Source organism: Suncus etruscus, chromosome X, assembly GCF_024139225.1.
Source record: "Suncus etruscus isolate mSunEtr1 chromosome X, mSunEtr1.pri.cur, whole genome shotgun sequence".
Classification (NCBI taxonomy): domain Eukaryota; kingdom Metazoa; phylum Chordata; class Mammalia; order Eulipotyphla; family Soricidae; genus Suncus; species Suncus etruscus.
Window position 1 is genome coordinate 129157721 of NC_064868.1, and position 5000 is coordinate 129162720.

Sequence of the window (5000 nt, forward strand, 5' to 3'; positions counted from 1 at the left end):
AAATTTTTCTATTATTAGGGGCTGGCGAGGTGGTGCTAGAGGTAAGGTGTTTTCCTTGCAAGTGCTAGCCAAGGAAGGACCATGGTTCAATCCCTGGGTGTCCCATATGCCCCCCCCAAGCCAGGGGCAATTTCTGAGTGCTTAGCCAGGAGTAACCCCTGAGCATCAAATGGGTGTGGCCCAAAAAACCAAAAAAATGTTTTTCTATTATTACATTATATAGGAAAGTTTCTTTCTGAATACAAGGTACAGATGGGGACAGAGAGATAATACAATGAGTAGGGTGCTTTTTTTTTTTTTTTTTTTGGTTTTTGGGCCACTCCCGGCGGTGCTCAGGGGTTATTCCTGGCTGTCTGCTCAGAAATAGCTCCTGGCAGGCACGGGGGACCATATGGGACACCGGGATTCGAACCGACCACCTTTGGTCCTGGATCGGCTGCTTGCAAGGCAAATGCCGCTGTGCTATCTCTCCGGGCCCGAGTAGGGTGCTTTACATGCATAGGGCCAACCTGAATTTGATCCATTGCACTTTATATAGTTTCCAGAACACCACAAGTAGTGATTCCTAAGTACAGAAATAATAGTATATTCTGAGCACTCCCAAGTATGGCCTTAAAATCCAAAACCAAATAAAAAGGTACAGAAAGATTTCTTTATTCACTCATATTGTATTTTTTTGTTTTGGGAAAACATAGCTGGCAATGCTTGGGAATACACCTGGTTCTATGCTCAGGGTCACTACTGTTCAGTTCAAGTGACCAATAGGGGTGCTGGATATAGACCCCATTGCAGCCATTTGAAGGACAAGCACACTCCATGACCACTTTATTCATTTTTATTGAAAAGGTGTTTTGGAGTTTTGGCAACACCCAGCTATGTTGCTAAAAACACAGGTCAGGAGTGCTAGTACAAACAAATGGTGCCAGGAATCAAACCCAGGTTATAAAATATGCAAAGCACATGCTGTGCTGAAGTGGAAGTCTTATTCCCCAGTCCCAAGGGATTGGGGAGATGTGGGTTTGGAAGCAACATCAACACAAAAAATAAGCTACACACTGTTAGGAAGATAAAACATGTTCAAGAGCTTCTACCACAAGCTATCTGCCAGCAGGCAAAGATACCGGCAAGCAGACAACCGAGCTGTGGGAAAAAAAAACAAAAGCAGTTTCTCCCTGAGACCTGAGTTCTTTATTGGAAAGAGAAAGACCACTCCCTAGGGTGGAGAACATATAGAGTAAGGGCCCAGTCCAGAAGTACTTCTAGCAAAGAAGAATTATCTTGAATAGAATGAAAACGTATTATTTCAACACTGTTCCACTGAGTCAAACTCCCAACTTCATGAAGTGATCTATTTTTTAAAAACAATGTTTTATTAAAGCATGGTAATTTGCAAAGTTATTCATAGATGGGTTTAGACATACAAAATTCCAGCACCAATCTTACCACCAGTATCAGCTTTCCTCTACCAATGTTCCCAAGTTCCTTCCCATACCTCACCCCGAAGTCTGCCACTTTTTTTTTTGGGGCCACACCCGGTAACGCTCAGGGGTTACTCCTGGCTATGTGCTCAGAAGTTGCTCCTGGCTTAGGGGACCATATGGGACACCGGGGGATCGAACCGCGGTCTGTCCAAGGCTAGTGCAGGCAAGGCAGGCACCTTACCTTTAGCGCCACCGCCTGGCCCCTGTCTGCCACTTTTAAGTTTAGTTGTTAAAGTTTAGTCTCAGAATTTTAGTGATTTGAATATTTAGGTCTATCACTCCTTATATCAGAGGGGTTCCTCTGATATACCTACATCTCTTCATTCTAACCCCCATTAATTCTCATCAGTCTATTCTCTTCCCCTCTACTCTATTTCTTTCCTTCTACATTGTGTACTTAAGGGGATCTAAGTATCCTTCTTCAAAGGATTGCATCCTTTCATTCAGTTATTTAAAAAACATATAAATCATATCATGCTGTGTTTATCATAGTTTTTCTGGATTACATAATTTAACATGATATCTTCCAGTTTCATCCATATTGTAGCAAATTGCAAGATTTCATCATTCCTTAATGCTGAGTAGTAGTCCACTGTGTATATATACAACATCATCACACTCCGCTACTCTACTGGACATCTAGGTTGACTCCAAATCTTAGTTATTGTACAGAGAGTTGCAATAAATAAAGTTTTACATAATTCTTTTTGTATGAACGTTATGCTCTCATTGGGATAGGTATCCAAAGTTTGGGTTGCTGGGTTATATAAAAACTCATGTCTAAGTTCACTGTGACCCTCCACAATGTTTTCTATAGCAGTTGGAACAAACAACATTCCCATCATCAGTGGATGAAAATTTCTAATGAATGTTTTTCTTAATCAAATCCAGAAAAGCACAAACTCCAAAGAAAAAACACATTTTAATGGACTATTATTTAAAACTATTATATACTAATCGCATCAAAATATGAAAAGGCATTTCTCAGACTGGAAAAAGATAACTGCAAAACATTGAATAAAAAGCAGCAAAATCCAATGGCATCCAGCTGTAGAGGAACAAAAAGTGGGGCATACATTAAACAGATAGAAGCCCTTCACCAACTAGTGGATCCCCAACCCAAAATACATAGCTGCACCAGATAAATCAGATGGACTGTAGAGTCCAAAGAATGCTTCAAATGACAGACTCTAACCTGTCCATTGGGAACCGGTCCCTTGCTGGTGGACTATGGCAGTCTGTCTACAACAAACAGATGACCTGTTTTTCTAGTTTCTTTGTCATAGGATGATAAACATTGAACCCCAGAAAGTGGATACTCACAGAACTCAACACAATGGAATGTATGTGCTAAGTGCTTGCAAGTAGCTCAGTGTCTATATAATTGTAGGCCTGAGAGAACTGACGTAAAAGATGCTTGCATTGCATGCTGCCAATCCTTGCATTGCATGCCTAGCCCTCTCTCCAGCACTACTTGAAGCTACTATCCAGCACAGAATTGGAAGTTGCACCAGAGCACCAGAGCACCACTGGGTGTAGCTCAATTTTTTCCAATATTGTACAGTTTTCCAATGGGACCCATTTTTTTTGTTTTTAACTTTTATCTTTGTCTTTTTTCCTTTTATTTAAACACCATGGTTATATAGTTGTTCATGATTGAGTTACAGTCGTACAATGTACACCACCTTTTATCCATGAATAAACCCACTTAATGAAAGACCTCAGCACATCATCCCCGCACTATGGTCCCTACCTTACCTACCTTTTCTTTCTTTTCCTTTTTTGTAGGTAGGGGGTAAAAATAGGAGTTTGGACACTTCTCATTTTTTAATTTTTTGTTTGAGGCCATAACCAGCTATGTTGAGAGCTTATTTCCAACTGCACTCAGGGATTAGTCCTGCCAGGGCTCTGGGAACTATACAGGGATTGAATCAGGATCAGTTGCATACAAGGCAAGTACTCTACCTATTATATTACCTCTCCAGTTATCTAAACACGATTCTTTAGTCAGAAATTCACCAGTGATTTAAAACAGTGCCACAGAACACCAGGTTTTTGCTTTCTCTTTATTTTTGCGCTATTGGATATCAGGGTCCTATAAATGTAAAGGAAGTGCTCTGCAACAGAGACTAGTTTATATTTTATGTGTAGATAAATTGCCATTTATTTAAAAAGAGGGAAAAGTAAAATATAAAAGGCTTCGTGTGTTAAAGGGAAACAATTCATACCTAGAACAAATATGTAATTAATTTATATGATTAATGGATTCTATATGAGCATTCATATGACTGTATACAATTACACAAAACTGTATGTATATGTATATATATGTAGATACATAATTGCATCCAGTCTTTTTTTTTTTTATTTTTGGGCCACACCCAGTGACGCTCAGGGGTTACTCCTGGCTATGTGCTCAGAAGTCACTCCTGGCTTGGGGGACCATATGGGACGCCGGGGGGATTGAACCGCGGTCCAGCCTAGGCTAGCGCTGGCAAGGCAAACACCTTACCTTTAGTGCCACTGTGCCGGCCCATACATCCAGTCTTACATATTATTTTGTATAAGGTTTATATATACCAGTATATAAATGGACAATTTTTTGAGGGATTTCATGCCTGTCAGTGTTCAGAAGTTAATTCTAGATCTGTGCTCAGAGATTACTCTTGTCAGTGCTCAGAATCCAACATAAGCCTTCTCTGTGCACACATATTCTCCAGCCTGTTGAGCTATCTCACTGCCCCATACACCAATGTGTGAACAAAGAGAACATCAGTGAGAGGAAAGAAAGAGGACAGACGAACTTACCTGGCAGGGGGGATCCCATAATCACGAAGATGGTTTCCCCAGGGCGAGGCTCACCCATTGCACTTTGGGTGTGCTGACCCCTGCAATTTCCCCAGATGTGGGAAACTCGACTGCATCATTTGTGGTAGTGGGGGACTGCCTTCGCGCTCTCCCCTTGAAAAAAAAGAAAGAGGAGAGACACAAGCAGGTGATTCATAAACAGTAAGCATACATAGTCAATAAACATGTGAAACCTACTTTTGACTAGTTATCATGGGAAATAAAATTGAAGCAATACCCTAACATTTAATACCCAAAATTAGCTAAAAAAATGAAACTGATTCATGCATGTTAATTTTGTAGCCTGTCCTTTTTATACAAATCTATTATTTTTCTAGAAGCATTATTGTATTATTTATGGTTTTCTATTTTTGTTGTTTTTGTTTTTTGGGGGCCATACCCATTTGATGCTCAGGGCTTACTCCTGGCTAAGCACTCAGAAATTGCCCCTGGCTTGGGGGGACCATATGGGATGCCGGGGGACCAAACTGCAGTCCTTCCTTGGCTAGCGCTTGCAAGGCAGACACCTTACCTCTAGTGCCACCTCACCAACCCCTATTTATGGTTTTCTAAATATATTATGTCTTCTCAAACAGTGAGAGCTTTACTTCTTCCTTTCCTATATGAATACCCTGGGTATATTTTTATTGCCTAATTTCTATGGCAGGTACT

General features: G+C 40.6%; 1 non-coding gene across 1 annotated transcript; it reads left to right on the forward strand.

Moving 5' to 3' along the window:
* The first annotated feature begins 4281 nt into the window (after positions 1 to 4281).
* LOC125999834 (U1 spliceosomal RNA) lies at positions 4282 to 4445 on the forward strand. Its single transcript, XR_007492299.1, has one exon. It is a non-coding gene; the product is annotated as a U1 spliceosomal RNA (small nuclear RNA).
* Positions 4446 to 5000: the final 555 nt, after the last annotated feature.